We start from the raw sequence: 25679 nt of genomic DNA, 5'->3' as shown, positions 1-25679 counted from the left end.
TTAAGGTCATAGAGCAGAAGAAGCATCCACTCTAGATGCTATATATCCATTTTTTACCTCAGAGCTTAAACCTTACAATATTAGGTAATACTTATTTTCGCATCAAGCCAGCCAGTCCCCCAGGGATTCAACAACAATTCCACGTATCATTGCCATTTTAATTAGACAAACATACTGTAAACACAAAGTGCGGGCCTTTCTTCTCTTTACACAGAGACCTTGACATCAGTGATATAAATAATGCAGTGGAGAGGTTGTTAAATTGAAATGATCTCAGAGCTGGCAGTGTGCAAACGAACAAGGAAACCTGATGATTCGATTGTATTGATCAACATAGAAAGGAGAATGTTACACATTGTTACAATGTGTCAAAAGCTGAATGATCACAGGGACAAACTGGAGCAATTGAGGCATCTACAAAATGCCCCTGAGGGACCTTAAAAACACAAACATGTGTAAAGTTTCACACAATATTATATTATGCATCTCTCGCTATTCCTGTTCTCACCCAACGTACTTAAAATTAGTCCTCATGGGTGGAGGACACTTCCTTAAAAGTGAATCTCTATCTCTTATGACTATGCCATTTTTCAATCCTCTCTTAAAGGGGTACTCCGGCGCTTAGACATCTTATCCCCTATCCAAAGGATAGGGGATAAGATGCTTGATCGCAGGGGTCCAGCCGCTGGGGACCCCATGATCTTCCACGGCGCACCCCGTTAGCATCAGCCCCCGGAGCGTGCTCGCTCCGGGTCTGATTACTAGCGATCACAGGGACGGAGCATAGTGACGTCACAGCTCCGCCATGTGTGATGTCACGGATCCGCCCCCTCAATGCAAGCCTACGGAGGGGCCGTCACAATGCTCCGTCCCCGTGATCGACAGATTTTAATGGGGTGCGGCGTGCAAGGTCACGGGGGTCCCCAGTGACGGGACCCCCACGATCAGGCATCTTATCCCCTATACTTTGGATAGGGGATAAGATGTCTAAGCGCCGGAGTACCCCTTTAAGACTATGCCATTTTTCAATCCAATATTCTGTGATATATTAATTTAATTAATATATAAGCTTCTCCACCACTAGAAGGAGCTTATACTGTTACACGTTCAGCTCTGATAGCACTAAAAATACTGCATATGAAGGAGGAAGTAGTTGATGCCATCATATCTTAAATGGAATCTGTCATCAGTGTCTACTGCATGAACCTGTTAGTACAGGCTTGTAGTGTGGGTGACACTGCTACACTGAAAATTTTACTTTCCACGGGCCGAACCCTTTATTCTCCTAATTTTGGCATCAGGCTTGGTGCATGGGCGGTGCTCCAGGAGCACACTGACGTCACAGCTGCTGCTTCCTCACATGGCCCGGTTGCGAGCAGGCTTGATGACGTCATTGGTGACATCATTGTGCTCCAAGAGCTCAAAGCCTGCGGATTATCATCAACAGAATATGAAGGGTAATGGGTGAACAGGGCCATGGATAGGCCCATGGTGAGTATTTTCATCAGTGTCACCCACACTACAAACCTGTATCAGTTAGTTACTGATGACAGATTCACTTTAATGTTATGTTAAATTACAATTACTCTAAAACCTCTAAATTGTTAGCATAGACAAACCTGCAGATGACTGACCAACACTTGCTTTTTAGAGGATTTTTAGCCTTCGAATAAACATGTACAATCTTCTTTTTTACTTATTTCCAATTGTACACAACTAAAGTAACAGTGCAGACATTTCTACTGAAGCATTAGGTGATAAACTGATATAAGAATGTTTTAGATAAGAGTATAGAGGTGGGAATATAACTATAATATCTGAATCCTCCCCATGGTCCAGAAACCCCCATCTTCTTGCTTCTCCAGTGACAGCCCCATTCTGTTGCCAGGGTGACCAGCCCCCTGACAGCAGGGTTGGTTGCCCTATTAGATATTGGGGATGCTCCAATCAGGCTGAGTGCCCAAAGATACTTTTTCCCCATAAGAAGACACTAGTATTATACTAAATACATATTAGACATGGGGCCATATTTTCGCATTGGTGTCCAGAAGCTACAAGTGACAACTATGATCTAGTTGTCTTTTCCAACTTTTACCTGCACCCAGCTCCATAGGTAATAGTAATAATAATAATAGGTAATAGTTGCAATTGAACCTCTATTAGGGTTCACACTACGTTTTCTCCCATACGGGAGCGCATACGGCAGGGGGGAGCTAAAACCTTGCGCTCCCGTATGCCTTCGTATGCGCTCCCGTATGTCACCGTATGCGCTCCCGTATGTCATTCATTTCAATGAGCTGGCCGGAGTGAAACGTTCGGTCCGGTCAGCTCATTTTTGCGCCATATGCGCTTTTACAACCGGACCTAAAACTGTGGTCAACCACGGTTTGAGGTCCGGTTGTAAAAGCACATACGGCGCAAAAATGAGCCGATCGGACCGAACGTTTCACTCCGGCCGGCTCATTGAAATGAATGACATACGGGAGCGCATACGAAGGCATACGGGAGCGCGAGGTTTTAGCTCCCCCCTGCCGTATGCGCTCCCGTATGGGAGAAAACGTAGTGTGAACCCAGCCTACTTGTATCAATATGTCTTTTTGAGAGCAGAGTGATTGCATTTCACTCTACATTATGCTATACAAAGATATCTCATTATACTGAGAAAAGGTCATATTATACTGTATATAGATCCCATACAATGCTATTTAAAGGGAACCTGTCATGTTGAAACTGCAGTCTAATCTTCAAATAACATACAGGAGGAGCTGAGCAGAGTGATATATTTGTCAGATAAGTTACTAGATAACTTGTCATTTTTAGATTTTTTGCTATTAGAAAAAAAAACTTTTTTAAAATTAATACTGCCTTAAAAAAAGCATTTTCTTAATATACATTATTATTAAAGGGTGCTTGCTAAAAGTGTAAATAAAAAAAACTAGTTAAAAAAATGTCAGCTAGAGGTCTGTTTCTTTCATTTTGTCATCAGACCCTGATCTGCTAGTGTGATCCATACAAACAACAGCAAATTTGAACGGATTTGCAGACAGCAGGAAGTTGTCTCCCTGCTCTGTTCACTCCTGTCCTCACTGAACTAAGCAGTGGCAGCTGAACCATGTGAGTGGGGGTGAGATATCTTCAGCATTTACAGAGAATGACAGTACAATGTACTACATTAATGAATTGTTTATGTGCACATTTAGTTGTTTCTCTCCAGACACAAAATGAATGGATTTCTGGTGAACATGAACCCTTGACATTGTACGCTCAAGTGCAGGCCATGTGACAAGGGAAAGGGGGGGGGGGAAGAGAATGAGCAAATTATCATGCTCCTAAAAGAACACCCACAGCCTTCAGCAAAATTGCAGGGATAGTGACCAGTCCCAAAGAGAATCATTTTAGGGCTAATTACTAAGCCAGCTACAGTATTTTTGGAGATTTTACAATTAGTGCCAGTAAGGCTTTAAACTTGGAGTCCAGTGGGTGGTCTTACTTAGTAATTGACAGCCTTCACTGTATGAATGTGAATACATAGACAGCTGTCAATCACTAAAAAGACTGCACGCTTGACTTTTAAGCCAATTTATATAAATAAATAAATATGTAAATAAAAAGTTGTAATAAACTTTTCTGCTGTCTGCAGATTAAACCGCATTTGTAATGTGAGATGTCAGCCTAAACATGCATTGATTGATGGCAAGGTTTTGACAGCAAGATCATTGGTTCAGATAAAACCTTTTCATTTGACTCCCAGAGCTTCAGAAGGAGTTCTAAAAAAAATATATGGCTTATTAATTTAGAATGCTATGAATGAATGATGGGTAAGATTCTTGACAGACACTTGGCAAAATGTGTGGGGTAACTTTAAAACCTGTCATGAGATTTTACCATATATATTACCATATATATATATATATATATATATATATATATATATATATATATTGCATGGCAACATGTTATATATGGTAAAATCTTCTTCCTCACTACCCCGGGGGACGTTCCTGCCGACAGGGATGGTGAGGATATGAAGGAGGAAAGGAGCTATACATACCTAGTCCTGCCTTCTTCAACTGTAATCACGCCCTCTCAATGTGATTGACTGCCTAAGTAGACAGAGCAGAGCGATCACGTGGGCAGTACCCGGAATGTCAATCACAATGAGGGGGCATGAATACAGTCGGAGCAGCAAAGCTAGGTAAGTATGGCTCCCCACCCAGGGGACTATTTATGGAGCCGGTGGAAAAGACTTTCTAACTTCTTATCCTCACCATCCCTCTGGGCAAAAAGGTCCCCCGGGGATGGTGAGGAAGATTTTACCATGTATAATGTGTGTTGCTTGTTATATATACTAAAATCTGATGACAGGTTCCCTTTAAGGGCCGGTTCACACTACGTTTGTAGATTACGGGTGGGGGGGAGCGAAAACCGTCCGCTCCCGTTTCCGAGCTGGCCCCGGCCAGTATGTAATGCATTTCAATGAGCCAACTGGAGTCAAACACTGACTCTGGGCGGCTCATTTTTGCCCCGTATACGATCCTCTAACCGGACCGAAAAACCGTGGTATACCATGGTTTTAGTTCCGGTCAGAAAACCATATACGGGGCAAAAATTAACCGACCGGAGTCAGCGTTTAACTCCGGTTGGCTCATTGAAATGAATGGGGTTCGGGCCGGATACGGCTGGTATACGGGAACGGCTGGTTTTCGCTCCCCCCAACCGGATCCGGCACCCGTACATTACAAACGTAGTGTGAACCCACCCTTAGGCTATAGAACATATGAAAATAGACAAAATAGTACACTTGTAAGTTCCTGTATATCCTATAGTCTTCAATAGAAATAAATCAAACATATGTGGACACCTGTCTCTATGAACGGGCGACCATAGTAAGCAATGCTCTGTCTACTTGGGGTGCACTTGAATATTGCCCATACTGAATATTCCCAGATTGTCATGAAGGAGGTGATTTACAGAAAGGGCCTGTCTAAAAATCTGTTACTGGGGTCTTCTACTGTTTTATGGCCACTACTATCACCCTCCAGATAATGGGCCTGTGAGTGAACGCAGTTTATATAGAAGAAGACATATTCACCTTTCTACTTGTCCCATCATTAGATGCCTCAAGACATCTCATGCTTCTTGCTGATTAACACTACCAGCATAAAACTGCCAGAGACATCAGCTATTTATTAGGTGTCTGCAGCAGCCACAATAAATAGGCCTGATACAATGATGGCCATTCCTTTTGATGAATATCCCACATGTATGCCTCTGTTTAACTCATTAACCAGGTATTCTTAGCCAGAAGAGCTTGAGACGTCTTCAAGAAAGCACAAGACAAATCTCTTATTCCTGAGCTTGTTGAATGAGAAGCATTAGATGCCTTTCATCCTTAATTCTGAGGAGTCAGCTCTTTAGCTGCCCATTGCTAAGAATTTTGTACTTCTTGTAGTCTTTTGTAATTCCTGCTTCTGCTGTTACATCTGTGGGTCCCGGGTGAGGCTGCAGCAGCTTAGTAAAAATAATAAGGAATGATAAAGGAATTACAATAGACTTTAGCTGATGTGAGAACAAGGCGACGCCGCTGCCTCCAGGTGTTAAGCTGAATCGCTGATAAGTTATTAACTTATTAATGAGTTGAGAGAGGATGAGCTAATTTTTGTTAGCAAATCCCATGGGTCCGCCGATGTCCTGTATGCCTTGATCTTCTGTTTAATTTTCACGGAGCACAATGCGCGCATACTGAGAATGTTCTGCAGAGAGGCTGTCATCACGGAAGATCTCAGCGGGTCACTATAAGTCAGCATATTACAAACGGAGTCGCTGGAAGTGGATGAGAGGATTTCAATCATAAAGGAAATGTAAGGACAATATTTAATATGCAGGAAAAGAAAAAAAAAAGCCACTGCCATGTCTGTGCATCTGTGTCTTCATCAGGACTAGTCTTCATCTATTAACTGTTAAGATCAATCAAGTACAAATATGTCCTGACCTGTAAAGGTTGACATAATATCCGTAGGAGGCACCAGCTATATTTTTGTTCTAAGGGGCCAGTATTATAGTATTCTTAACTATTATATATAGGGGAAGTATTGCAGTAATAATATTCTTGTACATAGGAGGAAGTATTATAGTACAGTGATCCCTCAACTAACAATGGCGTCAACATACAATAGTTTCAACAAACAATGGTCTTTTCTGGACAATTGTAACTTGAAACCAGATTCAACATACAATGCTATGGACAGTCCAGATCTGTGATACCTGTCATTGGCTAGAAGAACTGACCAATTAGAATGGACATATCACTGGTAAAACACCTGTATTACTGAAGAGCATGCACTGAATTCCTGTCTGGTAGCGCCTCCCTACAGTACAGGGAAGTATTAACCTCTTAAGGACCCAGGACGTATGGGTACGTCCTGGGTCCCGGTCCTGCGATATAACGCGGGGTCACACGGTGACCCCGCATCATATAGCGGCGGGCCCGGCGTCATAGTGAAGCCGGGACCCGCCTCTAATAGCGCGCGGCACTGATCGCTGTGCCGCGCGCTATTAACCCTTTAGCCGCGCGCTCAAAGCTGAGCCGCGCGGCTAAAAACTAAAGTAAAATGTGCCGGTTAGCTCAGGGAGCTGTTCGGGAGGAGGTCTTCTTACCTTCTCCTGCGCTGTCCGATCACCGAATGAATGCTTCAAGCCTGAGATCCAGGCTTGAGCATTCAATCGCCGAAAACACTGATTGATCCATTCCTATGGAGATGGATCAATCAGTGTAAAAGATCAGTAAATGCAATGTTATAGCCCCCTATAGGAGCTATAATATTGCATAAGAAAAGTGTAAAAAAAATCATTAACCCTTTCAATTATCCCTTCCCCTAATAAAAGTTTGAATCACCCGGCATTTCCAAAAATAAAAAAAACATTATGTATATAATAATAAAAATAAACATATGTGGTATTGCCGCGTGCAGAAATTTCCGAGTTATAAAAATATACCACTTTTTAAACCGCTAGTTCAGTGGCGTACGCACAAAAAAATTCCAAAGGCCAAAATAGCGCATTTTTGATCATAAAAAGTGAATAAAAAGTGATCAAAAAGTCTTATCAGACCAAATATGGTACCGCTAAAAACTTCAGATAATGGCGCAAAAAATGAGTCCTCAAAGCGCCCTGAACACAGAAAAATAAAAAAGTTATAGGGGTCAAAAGATGACCATTTTAAACGTATAAATTTTCCTGCATGTATTCATGATTTTTTTCGGAAGTGTTACAAATTCAAACCTATACAAGTAGGGTATCATTTTAACCGTATGGACCTACAGAATAAAGATAAGGTATCATTTTTGACAAAAAATGTACTGCGTAAAAACAGAAGCCCCCAAAACTTACAAAATAGTGTTTTTTCATCAATTTTGTCGCACATTGATTTTTTTTACCGTTTCACCGTAGATTTTTGGCTAAAATGACTAATGTCATTACAAAGTAGAATTAGTGACGCAAAAATTAAGCCATTATATATAATTTTAGGTGAAAATTTTTAAGAGTTATGATTTTTTAAAGTTAAGGAGGAAAAATTGAAAATGAAAAAATGGAAAAAGCCCGGGTCCTTAAGGGGTTAAAGGGTACCTCTCATCAAAAAAACTTTTGATATATTATAGATTAATGTATGCAGAATAACTTTACAATTGCATGTTATTAAAAAATATGCTTCTTTCTATTTAATTTTCCACTTTGAAGAAATGACCACTAGGGGTCTCCCTACCAGTCCTGGCAGCAAGCATTTCAGACTCATGCTGGAGTCCTAAACACTACGAGCTGCCAGTCTGCTTTGTTCACAAGGGAGAACACTCAGAGCTGCCAGCCTGCTTTGTTCACAGCCTGTTTGGCTGTGAACAAAGCAGGCTGGCAGCTCTGAGTGTTTAGGACTCCAGCATGAGTCAGAAATGCTTGCTGACAGGACTGATCGGGAAAAATACAATAGAAAGAAGCATATTTTTCATTAACATGCTATTGGAAAGTTATTCAACATTCATTAATCTAAAATATATCAAAAGTTTATTTGATGAGAGGTACCCTTTAAAGCCCAACTGTCATGAAATCTTGGTGCAATAACCTGCACACAGCTTTTGTACTGTGTGCAGGTTGTGGGTATAGCAATATTTTTATCTGAAATTTGCAGGCTTTCATGACTGCAAAAAATTATTTTATTCAAAGCCACTGACGGCTGGATAGGCGTGGCGCGAGGTACGCGATGCCCCGCCACTGCCACGCCCACGCCCACCCCCACGCCTACCCCGTATGTCCGCGCTGGGACCTCTGTGTGATTGACACACTGGTCCCAGCGCATGTGCCCTTCAGCTAATCTAGCCTGCGCGCCGCTGTGTGTCATCCAGCAAGCGCTTGCTCCCTCCGCCATCTTCCTCCTCAGTGCGCCTGCGCAGTGCTAGGTGCAGAGAGCGTGCTTCCTCTCTGCACCTAGTATCGAGAACTAACCTGACTGCGTGCTGCTCTGCGCAGGCGCATTGAGGAGGAAGATGGCGGAGGGAGCAAGCGCTTGCTGGATGACACACAGCGGTGCACAGGTTAGATTAGCTGGAGGGCGCATATCGCTGGGACCTATGTGTCAATCACACAGAGGTCCCAGTGCGGACATACGGGGTAGGCGTGGAGGTGGGCGTGGAGGTGGGCGTGGCGGCGGCGGGGCATCGCGTACCTCGCGCCACGCCTATCCGACTAGTGGCTTTGAATAAAAGCATTTTTTGCACAAATGAAAGCCTTTTAAATTTCAGGTAAAAATATTGCTGTACCCACCACCTGCACACAGTACAAAGGCTCTGTGCGGGTTATTGCACCAAAATTTCATGACAGTTGCGCTTTAAATGTTCTGTACTACAATATATTGAACAAAAATAGAAAAAAGGGGAAGAGATGGAGCACTCACCATGTAAACTTTCTTCTTAGTAGTGTCTATTCATTGTACTTCAATGTACACAGACGAACACGGGATCAGTGCAGGGGAGTAGGTCACGGACAGGAGGCGGGGGAGGGTGACAATTGTTTCACGCTCTCAGCGCTTCTTCCGGCCCAGACCGACATGTGTCCGTCAGAGCACATTTAAATACACTTCACGTCACTACTAATTTATACAGAATAGAAGTGAAACATCTATACAGCAAAAATGTTAAAATCAACATACAAGTGCATTTAAAAACAGTTTACAGCCATGAGAGTATAATAGAATAACATGTAGTTCATTTTTGTCATTAAAGCTGAGTGGCCCAATAGAGTTTAAATGCATTATCTAGCAGGCTTCACATTCCATCAGCAACCGATGTCTATCCCCGCCTTTTTATGGGATATCTACCTTCTCTAAACCAGCGAACAATAGCACATACAAGTCACTTGGATGCTCACTCTTGCCATGTTTGATCAGTCTGGTGGCTCCAATGCCGGTATGTATTGAGCACAGATGTTCTTTAATTTGAGTGGCTAGTTGTCTTTTTGTCTTTCCAATATAGAAAAAGCCACAAGGGCATGTTATAAAATAAACTACAAATAATGATTTGTAAGTAATAAGCTGTTTGAATGTAATATAGTGGCTAGAGATGAGCGAACTTTTGAAAAATTTGATTAAGCAAATTTTCCACAAAAATTTGGTTCGGTCAGAATTTATTTGCAGCAAATCTGTATTAAAAATGGCTATTTCTGGGCTACAGAGAGCCTCAATAGGGGTTTAGAACAGTTTACTTTGTTCTAACGCGCATAGGGAGTGAAATAATACTGATGTTCAGTATGACATGTAGACTAGAGGCATCGCTATTAGAATCACTGCGGCAGAGCGCCTGAATGTGGCAGCAGGTAGACCACATGGCGTCAAAATTAAAGAGAATAAATAAAAAATTTTATGTAATGTTTATTTAATTTAATTCAAATTTATTTACAATTTTTGAGCACCAATTCTGGTGAGCAACGAACTGGCGGTTTGCCGCGAGACAAGCTACCACCTGTTCCAGCCCGTGCCTCTCACCACACCTGCCCCCCCCCCCTCCCACTGTCTTACTCTTTTGTGGAACTGCAAATGTTTCATTTTATCAGTAATGGTTCATTGTGATTGTTCCAACCAGTTTCATTGGATTCTTGTGGTAATTCCACAGCTACTATATGACGTTGACGACCATAGGGCCTCAGTCTTGAAAAGATTACATTGATTTTTTTTTTATTGAAATTTAAGATTTTGAAATTGAAATTTAAGATTTTGAAATGGAAATTTAAGATTTTGAAATTGAAATGTAAGATTACGCTCCCAAGTTTAATGTCCCGGGCGTGTGGTTACAAAGGACCAAATTTAAGAAGGTGTCACATGTCACATTGTGGCACAAAGACAGAGCCTGGAGGTGGCATCAGTATGAGGAGACCATATAGTGACTGAATGACCGCCTGGAGTTAGTGGCAGCATGAAGAGATCATATAGTGTCTGAATGGCACAGCCTGGAGGTGGCTGAAGCATGAGTAGAACATATAGTGGCTGAATGGCACAGCCTGAAGTTTGTGGCAGCATGAGGAGACCATAAAGTGTCTGAATGGCACAGCCTGGAGGTGGTGAAGCATGAGGAGACATACAGTGGCTGAATGGCACAGCCTGGAGTTGGCTGAAGCGTGAGGAGACCATATAGTGGCTGAATGGAGCAGCTTGAAGGTAGCTGAAGCATGAGGAGACCATATAGTGGCCGAATGGCACAGCCTGGATTTGGCTGAAGCATGAGGAGACCATATAGTGTCTGAATGGCACAGCCTGGAGTTGGTGAAGCATAAGGAGACCATATAGTGGCTGAATGGCACAGCCTGGAGTTGGCTGAAGCATGAGGAGACCATATAGTGGCCGAATGGCACTGTATGGAGTTGGCAGCAGCATAAGTAGAACATACAGTGGCTGAATGGCACAGTCTGGAGTTGGCTGAAGCATGAGGAGACCATATAGTGGCTGAATGGCACAGCCTGGAGGTGGTATAGCAAGAGGAGACCATAAAGTGGCTGAATGGCACAGCCTGGAGGTGGCTGAAGCATGAGGAGACTATATAGTGGCTGAATGGCACAGCTTGGAGTTGTTGGCAGTATGAGAAGAACATATAGTGGCTGCATAGCACAGCCTGGATTTTGTGGCAGCATGAGGAGACCATATAGTGGCTGAATGGCACAGCCTGGAGGTGGCTGAAGCATGAGGAGACGTACAGTGGCCGAATGGCACAGCCTGGAGGTGGCTGAAGCATGAGGAGACCAAATAGTGGCTGAATGAGACAGCCTGGAGGTGGCAGCAGCATCAGGAGTCCGGAAAGTGACCTGGTGATAGGGTGATGCAGTGGGTGGCAATACCAGGACCTGGGGATGAAGGTGGGTGAAAAAAGGTCTGATGTGGAGTAATGTTTGTCACTGGGGAGCAACGCCTTAAATCTGTTTGGCACAATCCATATTTGTGAAGTGTTGGTGTGGCACCATGGTCACTCTACTCTGATGCATCAGGCATTGGTGGGTGGAAATCCTGGCTGATCCATGCCTGATTTATCTTCACAAAGGTCAGTCTCTCCACATTTTTTGTGAACAGACGAGTTCTACTTGTGGTGACTATGGCCCCCACAGCACTAATCACCCGCTCTAGTGGCACACTACTGGCCGGGCAGGAAAGCTTTTCCTGGGCGAACTCTGCTACTCGCGGACAAAAGGTGGCCAAGGTGTGTTGGCATGGGCATATCAAGGTTTACCACCACCTGCTGGTTCAGGTCCTGCTCCAGGTCTACCTGCTGCTGATTAGTTGCTTCACTATGCTCTTGCCACCCCACCCTTCCCCAGCAGCCATGGCAGTGGAAGGTGAGCGCAGAGGGCCCCCCGAGTCAGACCTGCGAGAGGATGGATGATGATGCCGATAGGAATCGGCCAACTGACTACGTAGGATGTCTCTGTAGTAGTTCAGTTTGTCCTCCCTCTCAGTGGGTGTAAAAAAGGCCCCTATTTTGAGGGTCCAATAAGGTGGAGAGCCAGAAGTCATCCCACTGCTGAATGGTGACAATTCAGCTGTCACTATGCAAGCAAGTGAGCATGCATAGTGCCATTTGTGCAATTGACTCTGGGGGGACTCCCTGCCTCCATCTCCACTGCATACTGCCAGGGTGTGTCTGGATCCTCTGTCTCCACGTCTCCAGTGCCCTGACCAGCCATCGTTTTCAACACGTGTTTTAAGAAATGAAGCAGTGGAATGATGTCGTTCATCCCATAATCCTGGTGACTTACTAATAATGTGGCTTCCTCAAAGGGCCTGAGCAAACGGCAGGTGTCACATATGAGCTGCCACTGGTTGACATTGAAGTTTCACAGGGGAGTACCCCTATCCGCTTGGATCATCAAGAAATCTGTGATGGCTTATCTCTGTTCGTATAGGTCCAACATATGGAGGGTGGAATTCCAACGTGTGGCAACATCGCAAATCAGACTATGTTGGGGGATACCGCTCTGACTCTGCAGCTCAAGGAGAGTGTGCTTTGCAGTGTACGAGTGGCATGCAAAGTTTCCTTCTCATTGTTAGGATGTTTTGCAAATGGGGGGAACACTTCAGGAAATGCTTGACAATCAGATTGAACAAGTGTGCCATGCAGGGCGCATGGCTCAGCCTTCCCAGTCGCAGCGCAAACAATATGTTGTAACGGATGGATGTGGATCCTCTAACCTGTGTGGCTGATGACTCGGATCGTATAGGGGAGCAGAGTCTAAGGTGCTGCTGGTCTTCACCAGAGCCCGCCACAAGGCAGGATGGGCTTGCTGCGGCAGGCGACACCCAGGTCACTACCCCTAACACGGCTCGACCACACAGGTAGCTGGGCTAGGCGAGGTACCAAAGGATAAGGCAGAAGCGTAGTCAAACGTAGCAGAAGGTCATGGCAGGCGGCAAAGGTGCAGAGTCTAATAACTTAGCGGAAGGTCTGGATACACGAAGGTTGAGGCCAGTCCACTACTGGGGACAGCTTGTTGGGATCCATTTGTAGACCTTGACTGGTAATAATATACCCCAAAAATGGAGGGCTGTTTTTTTCAAAAGTACATTTCTCTAGTTTAGCGTAGAGATGATTTTATTGGAGACGCTATAACACTTGACGGAGGTGAGAGCAATGAGACTGGATATTGGGCGAGTAGATGAGTATGTCATCCAAATAAACAACAACACAGAAGTATAGGAGGTCACGAAAAATATCATTGACAAACTCCTGGAAGACTGCTGGAGCATTGCAGAGTCCGAATGGCATCACTAAATTCTCGAAATGTCCGTCACGAGTATTAAATGCAGTCTTCCATTCGTCCCCTTCTTGTATACAAATCAAATTATAGGCCCCACAAAGATCCAATTTAGAGAAGATTTTGGCACCACGCAGATGATCAAACAACTCCGAGATTAATGGAAGTGGGTAGCGGTTCTTTACTGTAATTTTATTCAGGAGTCGGCAGTCGATGCAAGATCGCAAAGACATGTTTTTTTTTCCACGAAGAAGAAGCCGGCTCCGGCAGAGGAAGAGGACTTCCTGATAAATCCCTTCTGAAGGTTCTCCTGGACGTAATTAGACATGGCCAGAGTTTCAGGAACAGACAAAGGGTAGATTCTGCCCCTGGGAGGTGTGGTGTCAGGTAACAAGTCAATGGGACAATCGTTGGGACGATGCGGTGGTAACACTTCGGATTGCTTGTCACTGAAGAAACGAAGGCAAACCAGGCAGTGGACAAGATGATGGTTCCAATTTAAGCATACATATGTGAATACAGTGTTGCAATGCGGACCCCAGCGAGGAACTTCTCCAGCCTTCCAATCCAGCTGCGGAGCATGGAGTTGCAACCAAGGTAGGCCAAGCAAGAGAGGAGAAGTACGCTGAAAGAATACACAGAAGGACAAGTTCTCCTAATGCAGGACTCCGACCTGCATAGACAACAGTTCTGTGCGATATAGCACAGTACAGTCCAGTCTTTCACCATTGACCGTAGAGTTGTATAAAGGCTTTAACAAGCGGGAAACTGACTCTTTGGAGGGTAGGAAAAGTTGGACCGTCAAATTAAAGCTTGAAGACGTGATATTCACACCTAGGGAGGCCTCTCCCACAAACCCTAGGTGCGAACGTTTCCCTGTGACTGAGGACGCAGAGGACAATCTTTGAAGACGTGATCTGCACTAGCGCAGTATACAAATAGATTCTCTGTCCGTCGGCGAGTTCTTTCCTGCAGGGTCAGGCAAGACCAATCCACCTGCATAGCCTCCACTGCGGGAGGCAAGGGAGAAGGTTGCGATGGTTGCTGGAAGACAGGTGCCAGACGAGGAAAGCGCCAAGGTTGTGCAGACTCCCTTTCTTGGCGTAGTTCCTCATGTTGCTCTGAGAAGGGTATATAAATCCTGGATTCCAACTGCATAAGCTCTTTCAGATTAGATAGCAATTCCCAGGCAGCGAGGACATCCTTGATTTGACTCGATAATCCTCTCTTGAAGGTGGTGCAAAGAGCTTCATCATTCCATGAAAACTCCGATTCCAGGGTATGGAAACAAATGGCATACTTACCCACAGAGGAGTTACCCTGAGCAAGGCCATCTCAGCGGAAGCTTGAGCAGGTTCTTCGAAGACACCCCGAAATTCCGTCCAAAATGCCTGGAGGTTGGTTGTGAGAGCATCACTGCGATCCCAAAGCAGAGTTGCCCAGGCCAAAGCCCTTCCAGTTAAGAGACTGAGGATGAAGGCCACTTTTGATCATTCCATAGGGAACTGATCCGCCATGAGTTCAATGTGCATGGAGCACTGAGTCATGAAACTACGACAGGACTTGGGATCCCCCTCATATTTCTTTGGAAGAGAAAGGCAGAGTTTTGATCCGGAGACGACTGCAGGAGCGAGAGGCGACATCAGAGCAGGAGGAGGCTGTGGCTGTGGCTGTTGTTGCTGAGCAGTTAGCAACTGCTGCATCATGGCGGATAACTGGCTCAACTGCTGTGCCTGCTGGGCCAACTGCTGTGACTGGAGCGCCACGATGGAAGCAAGATCTGGACTATCAGGCAGAGGAGCCCCAGTGGGATCTGTGGCCGGATCTTGCTCTAACGGAGCTGGATGTGGATCCTCTAACCTGTGTGGCTGATGACTCGGACCGTATCGGGCACCGCTGGTCTTCACCAGAGCCCGCCACAAGGCAGGATGGGCTTGCTGCAGCAGGCGACACCCAGGTCGCTACCCCCCACACAGCTCGACCACACAGGTAGCTGGGCTAGGCGAGATACCGAAGGATAAGGCAGTAGCGTAGTCAAAAAGTAGCAGAAGGTCAAAGCAGGCAACAAAGGTGCAGGGTCTAATAACATAGCGGAAGGGTCGCTTAATCTCAGGCTAGGGGCACTGAAGATCTGGCAGGGAAGTGTGGTAGGTGTAGGGACTTTATAATGTAGTATCAGGTATAACAACTAATTATGGGCGTACTGGCCCTTTAAATTTCAGAGCTCTGGCAAACACGCGCACCCTAGGAGACAGGGACGTGCACTGGGGCTGAGACACAAAGGAGGAGGTGGCAGCGGAGTATGGTGAGTGATGGACTGGGATTTGTGTGCGGGCGCGTCCAGTGATGCGAATCCCAGCCCCGTCGGCAGTCGGGGATTCAGGGACTGCTCACGGCCGGTGCTTGGGGATGGAGCGCAGTGTGGGACAGATGTTCTTGCCATTGTCAGTCACCATGGTTCCCATTTCCAGTTTTCGTGGAGTAAGCCATACTCTGATTTCTTTAAGAATGACTTTTAGCCAGTACCTCCCCTGTGTGACTCTGTCCGCCAAGGCAAACCATGCGAAGAACAGCGTGACACCGCCGTGCCCTGCACACATGGTATGCTGAAGGGGCACTGAAACTTGTCTGGGCATTGGAGGCTGAGGACACGGGGGAGGATGAGGAGGCGGAGTTGCACACTGTCACAGGACCAATGGCCTAAGAGCGTGCAGGAGGAAGCGGCATGACTTGTCCAAGTTGCTGTTGTGGCTGTGCAGGAACCACATTCACCCAGTGACCCATAAAGGATATGTTTTGTCCCTGACCATAGTTACAGCTCCACATGTCGGTGCTGCCGTGCACTTTAGTACACACCGAAAGGCTCAAGGACTGGCCCACCTTCTCTTCCACAAAATTGTGCAGGGCTGGTACTGCCTTCTTTGCAAAAGAAATGACGGCTTGGCACTCTCCACCTCGGCTCGGCAAAAGCCATCAGTTCTCTGAAAGGTGCAGAGTCCACCACTTGAAAAGGGATGGACTGCAGCACCACCAACTTAGACAGGAGTACATTCAGCTTTTGAGCCGTTGGATGAGTGGGCGCATACTGTTTTGACTCTTGGACATGGCTTTGCTGATGGATTGTTGGCGGAATGACTGACTAAAAGTAGGAGGAGCAGGAGCATCTAAAGCTACAGAAGGAGGGTATGACACACAGCTCCCTTCTGCTGAGGTGGTGGAGCCTTGGCTGGCTGAAAAAGGGAGTGGCGTGCCACTGGGTGATGCAGCAGGCTGGACCACTACATCTGAGCCACAGTTCTCCCAGGCCGCTTTATGGTGACACTGCATATATTGATGCAGGGCCGTGATGCCAACATTGGGACCTCCTCTGGATGAAAAACTGCCACACTGTCGGGTAGCTGATTTTCCCACCAACAGTCTGCACTGATTGACTGCTACTGCCGCCGACCCCCAGGAACCCTGATTCACTACCTCCCGGAAAGGTAGGCTGCTGCGAAGCAGGTGGTCTACCCCGGGCTGTTTGGCTCCAGACTTTTCACTTCTACTACCATGCTGACTGCCAACCATGCTACCACCTTGCTGGCTCAACTGCTGCCTCATGGGCAACCTGCAACCCTCTTCTCCTGATGATGATGAAGCCCCTTCTTCACCCGGCTCCCAAGTGCTATCGGCTTCATCATCATTGAGTTGTGTCTGCAAGTCACTGATGTGCTCCTCAGGGTCCTCAACAGTGTCTGCTTCAGGAGCCTGAAATCTGGCAACACCACCTCCCACTCCACTCTTCTCATCACTACTTGCCCACCTAGTGGAGGAAGCGGCGAATGTCTCCCTCACTTCTTGGCTGGGCAGTAGCTGCTGACTGTCCTTTTTAGATCGTCCTCACTGAATAGTGGAGCTGAACCCACAGCATAAGATACTTCTGGATGGGAGGAAACAGCATAGGACAGAGGCAATGGGAGGACAGGGACTGCTCCCAGGCCATGCCAAATGAGGGTTGTGTCTGAGGAACCCACCGACTGTTGATCAGATGTCACATGTGACGAAGTGGATGACCGTGTCAACCAATCAATGACGGCAGATATGTTGCTGGTCGAGACATGACCGCTAGCTGATTCCAGAAGCTCAGACCTCTCGCTGCGAATCCTGCTGCCACTCGCCCCTAGTCTGCTGCAACCTCTGCCTGATGAATTTATGCCTCTGCCACTCCTCTGTGCATGTCCTGGCACTTCTCTGCCTGACATACTTAGTGCATATATGAGTGGAGGACAATACGCTCCAGTACGCTTAAAACAGTATTTGTCTACAACACCAGCAGGTGTGTACTTTTGGCTGGCCTTGCAATGAACTAGGGCCTTTAGACTTTTACAGGAACTAAATGATACACCACTTAGATGTACGTATGTGGTATGCACTTATGAGGGGAGTTCAAGGCACTCCAGTACGTCGCTTAAAACACTATTTGTCAACAACACCAGCAGGTGTGTACTTTTGGCGGGCCTTGCATTGAACTAGGCCCTTAAGACTTTAAAAGGGAACTAAATGGTACACCACTTAGATACACATATGTGGTATGCACTTATGAGGGGAGTTAAAGGCACTCCAGTATGCCGCATAAAACAGTATTTGTCTACAACACCAGCAGGTGTGTACTTTTGGCTGGCCTTGCAATGAACTAGGCCCTTAAGACTTTAACAGGAACTAAATGGTACACCACTAAGATGTACATATGTGGTATGCACTTATGAGGGGAGTTCAAGGGAGAGTGAGCCATAAACTGACCCTAAAATATCTCTCCCTGAATACTTGCCCATCCATCCTAAATGATGGATCGACAACTGGGCGCCGATCTCTTCCTGCGCTAAAGTGCAGTGGCGTAAAAACACATATTATACATAGTCGATCACAGACCAGAACAGAAACAGAAATCTACTAGACAACCAGATATACCAGACAGAATACAAATACTAACAGGGCAGAATATAAACTCACAAACAGAGCAGAATATAGGGAATAAACAAACAGTTCATAAACAGGATATCAGATAAACGGCAGACATGATAAATTGAACAAAACTAGGCATGATATGAGTATACAGCAGAATTCCAGGAGATGAAGGAGATTAACGGAAGAACTGAGAGCCAAAACATTAAACTGAACAGGTAACATAGAACATTGTTCACAAACAGGTACAAGTACAAAGGGCAAAAATCAGATCAACCATACAGGATATAAATATAGGACACTGTTCACACTAGGACACAGAGCATATATTAATATAATGCATGAAACACTAGACAAGAACTGGATGAGTCTGAATAGACTACAGAATACCAAACAAGAATATAACATACAGAGCACAGGGTACAAGCTAGATTCAGACAGTGTGAACACAGACAGAGCAGAACGAACAAACATAATCTTAAATCCGACTAATGTAACACAGAAAAAATACAAGGAGCATGCTATATAACCATGGCTAAAAACCCAGATAAAAAGACAAGATAAATACAAATGTAAATGCTCAAGCAGATATAGTCAGAATATGGCACAAACAGACATAGTAGTATTGCACTCAATAACTAGCACCAGAATGCAGGAGAACTCTGGTTAAATAACTCCACCCGAGTTCTCATTCGTTCACAGCATTAACTATTCCCTTTCCAGGTAGAATAGCAAACTGCTCTGAACAAACTAGTGTTTAGATTACACACCTAAACAGAAAAATACAAAGATAAATAAACGGACATTACACAGCAGGTATGTACTTTTGGCTGGCCTTGCAATGAACTAGGCCCTTAAGACTAACTGGTACACCACTTAGATGTACATATGTGGTATGCACTTATGAGGTGAGTTCAAGGCACTCCAGTACACCGCATAAAACAGTATTTGTCTACAACACCAGCAGGTGTGTATGTATGGCTGGCCTTGCAATGAACTGGGCCCTTAAGACTTCAACAGGAACTAAATGGTACACCACTTAGCTGTACATATGTTGTATGCACTTATGAGGGGAGTTCAAGGCACTCCAGTATGCTTAAAACAGTGTTTGTCTACAACACCAGCAGGTGTGTACTTTTGGCTGGCCTTGCAATGAACTAGGCCCTTAAGACTTTAACAGGAACTAAATGGTACACCACTTAGATGTACGCATGTGGTATGCACCAGCAGGTGTGTACTTTTGGCTGGCCTTTCACAGTTTCTCACTCCTTTCAGTGCTTGTAGGCTGGATTTGGGCTTGAGGTGAATCACTGCTGTAATACACCCAAAAATGCACTTCCACTCTCACTTTCTCTCTCTTTTCTATATCAGTGCTTGTAGGCTGGACTTGGGCTTGAGGTGAATCACTGCTGGCAGCCTGCTGTAATACACCTACAGGTAAACTATCTCTCTCCCTTTCCTATCTGTTCTTGTAGGCTGGACTTGGGCTTGAGGAGATTTGCTTCTGACAGCCTGCTGTAATACACCCACAGTGCTTGTAGGCTGGAATATGGTTTGAGTTGAATCGCTGTTGTAAAAATGCTTTTCTGTGTCTCTCTCTGTCCCACTCTCTCTGCAATAGAATGCTGGAGTCACTTGCTGGAAGATGGCTGCTGATTATATAGGGCTGTGACATCACAGGGGGTGGCTAGGTGCTGATAGGCTGCATTCTGCATGTGATTCTGGGCCATCCCGCCGACCCTTGTTCCCGCTTTCCCATGATTCATTGCCCCGTGTCCTGACATGTGGATCCACTATTTTAGATGCTCTGAAGCCTGGACCATAGTAAATGAAGTTTAATTAAGTAATTTGCGCAATAGAATTGCAGCAATATTCACATTAGTTGCAAATCAAATTTGGACGAATCGGCCAAAACAAATTTTTCAAAAATTCGATCATCTCTAGCTGCGACCAAAGGCTACATATTGTGCTGCCATTGGTGATTGCATGCAAGTGTGGTTTCTGCTGTACACAATGATGACAATGCTGTATCACTCCGATCTCAGAAGGCATACTTCTTAAATAGGCATGGGTGGAAGTGAAGCGATGATTTTAAGACAAAATTGCCCATTTAACCAATCACAGCTCATCTTTCATATTCTGCAAGCCCCAGTTAAATAAAAGCTGAGCCGTGATTGATAACTTTGGGCAAATGGGGCCAATTTTTGAAAAAATGTTTTGCAGACTGATAAAACTAGACTAATATTTATGACCTCACTACCAATGGAACAGTTTAGAGTATGGTTAAAGAGACCAATATAAAACTTTTAATATAGTGTTCCTTGTGTAATTAGCAGACACGTTCCCATTCACTTGCTTTTAAAATGATCAACATAAATATGTTTAAAATGCAATACAAAAACTACCACTAGGTGGTGCTGTTCTGGTCCCTGCTGAAATTAATACAGTGAGTTTGGTCTCCTTCTTAAAGGGGTAAGATCTTAAGATGTTAGATCGACGGGGTCCCGCTGCTGGGGACTCCGTGGATCGCTCCTGCAGCACCCCGCTATCCTTACTGCGCAGAGCGAGATCGCTATGCACGTAATGACGGGCAATAGAGGGGTCGGAGCATTGTTACGTCACGGCTCCGCCCCTCGTGATGTCACGGCCCGCCCCCGTCAATACAAGTCTATGGGAGGGGGCGTGGCAGTTGTCACGCCCCCTGCCATAGACTTGCATTAAGGGGACGGGCCGTGATGTCATGAGGGGCGGAGCCATGACGTCACGCTGCTCCGGCCCCTGTATCGCCCGTCATTACGCACAGAGCGAACTTGCTCTGTGCAGTAATGATGGCGGGGTGCCGCAGCGGCGATCCCCGGGGTCCCCAGCAGCAGGACCGCGGCGATCTAACATCTTATCCCCTATCCTTTGGATAGGGGATGAGATGCCAGGGGTGGAGTACCCCTTTAACTGGCATGAGACCAAAGTCAGAAAGTGATTCTCTGCACTGAGCTTGATTGACAGCTGCACAGAGCCTCACTGAAAGCTGCGCAGACTGAAAGCAGCTTTCACTAAAGCTGCACAGAGCCTCAGGTCTTTCATTCATCACGGCGCTGCAAAGATGTGAGGGCAGAAGTGGTCCACCAGCAGGCTTCAATGATGTCTGCTGGGGAACGCCCACTTTCTCATGCTGCGAATTTCACAATGTGAGCAAGAAGAACACTAAGATACAGAGGTTTTTAAAGGGTTGTTAGGAGTAGTTAGGGAACATAGCCTGAGTTAGTTTAGAAATGTTTATTTGGTGACAGGCACTCTTTAAGGACATATGGATGGCAATGGCAACCTTTCAAGATTTAGATGAAGAATTGTTAGTGAGGTAAACAAAGCAGTTAAAGACAGGCTTATTTTGTCCAATCAAAATTATATGCAATAGCATGAAGATTAAAGCATAAGATGGTTTTACACATGTGAGTGTTGCCCCTTGTGAATATGTGAACATACCCTTAGTTCTTCCCCTGTTGCAATATGGGTACATAACACTTTGTTATGAGCAAACATGACAACCTGACCTCCAAAAAAGGATAAAAAATATATACTTAAAAAAAAAAATGTATTTGATATGGGCATGTGTAGAAATGTCTAGACTATTATAATGTAATGTATTGATCCTTCACAGCCAACACCATAAATGAACAAAATACCCAATACTAGAATTGGAGTAAAAGTGGTCTGATGAAGTAGACTCTGCCCTACGAAAAATCTGTCATACCGTTTCTGTGAACGCTCCCATGCCTATGCCTGCCGTGCCGAGGAAGCCGCGATCTGCACTGTAAACACTACATAAAGTTCATGCAATAAAGATGATCTGCACATGATGGCTGTGGTGACTGCTATCCTCGTTTCTTGTATGCATCACTAACTGACTTATTCAAGTCATTAAAGGGTACTTCAGTACTAATGTATCTGCAATCCACAGTATAGGGGTCCGAACGCTGGTGCAATCTCCTGCCTGGTGCCCCGGCTCTTTCTATGCACTGAGCTGTGTCGACCACTGTATGGAGCAGTGGCAAACAAATACCCTCCATGCATCTCTACTGGAGAACCGGAGATACAGCTTCATGTGGTGGTTGACACAGTTCCGTGCATGGAGAGAGCTGGATGCCAGGCAGAAGATTAGACTCATATCCTGTGGATATTTAAGTATCAGAGTACCCCGTTAAAAGGAACCTGTTATTACTTTCATTTTTCATTGGGGAGGTTCCCTATCTACCAGACTACATTGATACATCCTTCTCTGTTTGTATATAGGGAGAGATTTATCTATCAAGGTCAGCAAGTCAGGAAGAAGCCACTGGTTCAGGGAGAGTCAAAGTGATGACAACTTCCCTTGAAATATAGAAACAAAAGATATAAAAAAAAACACCCTCTTAAAATAAAACACAGCATGCTTTGTATTTCCCATGAAATTTTCATGTAGTGTTATAACCCCTTTAAGACGTATAAGCTTGGGGTTAATTTAATTGACTACCAATGTAGAATATGATAAATGACTGCACAAAGCAAATAATCAGGAGCACAGATCAATGTGTTGATTAATGCCTCTGCCATTTTGGGCAACTCTGTGTCCCTTAAAAAAACGATAACTGTATTTACACTCACGTGAGCCCCCGGACAAAAGCTCAGTATGTGCGTCAGGATTCACCCAGCCGTGTCCACCTGTTCATTATCAACCAATTCAAGTGGACTGAGATCGACTTACAATCCTCACATAGGAGATTGACCATGAACTGGGGTCAGAACAGAGCAGAGTTATGGTGGTGATGTGAAAACCCACACAGCAAAGGGGATATGCGAATTATGCTGCATTAAGCAAGCAGGTCTCCGGGGGTCACAGGATCTTATAAATGTACCCCGTAGCTAAACAGGAATAAAGTAGCGCTAATTTATCAGAGCTATTCTGTTATACAGGTACTGATAGAATCCAAAATGACTCAATAGGTAAGTAGGACCATTTTAGGGGTTATCCATCTCTATTTAATACCTTGCACAGACCCCCCACAATTAGACAATTATCCCCTATCCTTTCCTAAACTGGAGTACCCCTTTAATATTTTCACCGATTATATGACAGCAAACGTTCCTGCTTAGCCAGGCAATAACACAAAAAATCTCTTATTGTGCTTTACACACTGATGCTACTGGTAATGTATACACAGTTCAATTTGATAATTTCCTACTATAGAGGGCCTACATAGATTGGCTTACCATGGCGTGAATACTTGAGATACTTGAGGGCAAAAACTAAAGGTGATTATGACACAATAGCCTTGCAGTACTAACTCTGACTGGAAGCCCACAAACAATGTTTGCTCAAAAGTCCTTTCTCAGCTATTTCCTCTTCTGACCATGCAATTCTCTCTTTCATAATAGGAACAGGGATTTAGAGATTCCCTCTCAGCGTGGATTGGAGACAGTCTTGGTAACACCTCCTGAAACACCACGTGGTTCCGTGATTATTGCAACCAACTCAGATCTCACTCAGGCTAGACTATAGCAACTGGAACTGGATATAGATTCACTGACAAAAGCTAAGGCTTGGTTACGTAAACATGATTCTGGCAAGGCATTAAACTCTTTCTCCTCATGTGGCCTGGCAAGAAATAGACAGGCATGTCTGCACTCTAGCCTAAGCTAGACTAGACTCTGATCTACCCAGAAGGATCAGAGCTGGGAAATACCCTTATACTTCTTTGACTAAGATCATCCTAACTGGTTCAAGTCTTCTGGGCTGAGAAAGTCAGACTTAGGAGACTCTTGCCAGAGGTTTCTAGCAGTTAACACATGGAAATTAAGCTGATGGGGAGTCTTGTGAACAATGCACCATGCTTCCTTAAAACAGTTACAATCAGTGGCGTAGCTATAGAGGTCGCAGAGGTCGCCATGGTGACTAGACCCCTGCACCAGGGGGGCCCGCATATTTGCATGATGGTCGGCTGTTGCCATCATTACTAAGGGGTCAGCGCTACTGCCAGGCATTCCCGTCCAGTAGCAGCAGAGACCAGATAAGGGCAGGGCAAGGACAGCGCAGCTCTGCTCCCCACTGGGCCCCCTTCTCTGGTGGCTCTGAAGGGGGCCTCTCTGAGTTCGGTCCCCTGGCCCCATGTAAAGTCAGCCGGGGCAGGAACACTGCCGATTTAAGAGCAGCAGACGTCGTAAGCACGCACCTGACGTCACGGTCCCTGCCCCGGCTGCGCAGGATGATGAAGACATCCCGCCGCCTACAGCTGCTGCATCTTCTCCGCAAGGTGAGGAGGTGGACGGGAGCTGAAGGCAATGACGGAGGGTGAGAGGTGAGAGTGGCTGCGCCAGGCGCGGCGGGGGCGAGCATTTGCTTGCTAGAGAAGGAGGAAGGGGCGGGGGGTTGTAAAGTAACATGGAGGAGGACAGAGAAGGGGGGGGTTCTAAAATTAACATGGAGGAGGACAGGGTCAGGGGGGGTTGTAGAAGTAACTTGGAGGAGGACAGAGAAGGTGGGGGGTTGTAAAAGTAACATGGAGGAGGACAGGGGGGTTAGAAAAGTAACATGGAGGAGGACGGGGTTTGTAAAAGTAACATGGAGGAGGACAGGGGGGTTGTACAAGGAATATGTAGGAGGATAAAGGGGGTAGGTTGGAAAAGGAGCATAGAGGAGGGTTTGAAAACTAAAGGGTCTAGAGGAGGACTAAGGAGTCCGGGGGACTTAGCGCTTGTCCACACTTCGGACATTCTGCTGGTGGAATTCTGCTGCGGAAATTCGCTTGCAGCAGAGTCCTATTGTTTTCAATGGGATTCTGCTGCTCTGTGCATACTGTGGAGTCACTGCAGCGGAATTCTGCCGATGGAAATTTGCCCAAAGAATGGACATGTTTATTCTGCCAGATTGTTTTGCTGTCTAATAGGCGATGCACATCCTGTGGTCCTAATGCTGATACCTTGGCGGTGCCGGCTGCAAGTGGACATTCTGCTGACTAAATGTCTGCAGTGCAGACAAGCCCTTATGGGTCTAAAGGAGAGGAAACATGGGTCTCGGGGACTGAGAGGGTTATTTTCAGGGTTATGATGTCTGGCGAGGTATATTTAGGATGCACATTTTGTGGTGGCAGGGTTATATTTAGGAGGCGCAGTGTGAGGCAGGATTACATTTACGGGGCGCAGTGTTTGACAGGGTTATAATAATTATTGTTGTCATACAGAGAAAGAGGATCTGCTGACAAAGTGAGGACCCACTAATTTCCTGACATCAGACATGGCAGAGGAAGATGTAGAAGGAAGAAGTCCTGGCAAGTCAACAGAGAAGACGTCTCCTGTGAGTCAAATCATTGTTGTACTCACTTTAAGATTTGCAGGGGTTATTGGTCAAACTATACCCCAATCTCCGGTTCTCCAGTTGTGACAAAACGACAACTCCTATAATGTCTGAAGCTCTCCAGGCATGATGGGAA

The 25679-nt window shown here is 45.4% G+C and overlaps 1 long non-coding RNA gene across 1 annotated transcript; it reads left to right on the top strand.

The window, feature by feature from the left end:
• Positions 1–1421: 1421 nt before the first annotated feature.
• On the top strand, positions 1422–22064 carry LOC130276055 (uncharacterized). Its single transcript, XR_008845004.1, has 3 exons — positions 1422–1491; positions 19591–19656; positions 21875–22064. It is a non-coding gene; the product is annotated as an uncharacterized LOC130276055 (long non-coding RNA).
• The last annotated feature ends 3615 nt before the right edge of the window (positions 22065–25679 follow it).

Source organism: Hyla sarda, chromosome 6 (genome assembly GCF_029499605.1).
Source record: "Hyla sarda isolate aHylSar1 chromosome 6, aHylSar1.hap1, whole genome shotgun sequence".
Lineage (NCBI taxonomy): Eukaryota > Metazoa > Chordata > Amphibia > Anura > Hylidae > Hyla > Hyla sarda.
This window is presented reverse-complemented; position numbering and strand designations above follow the sequence as displayed.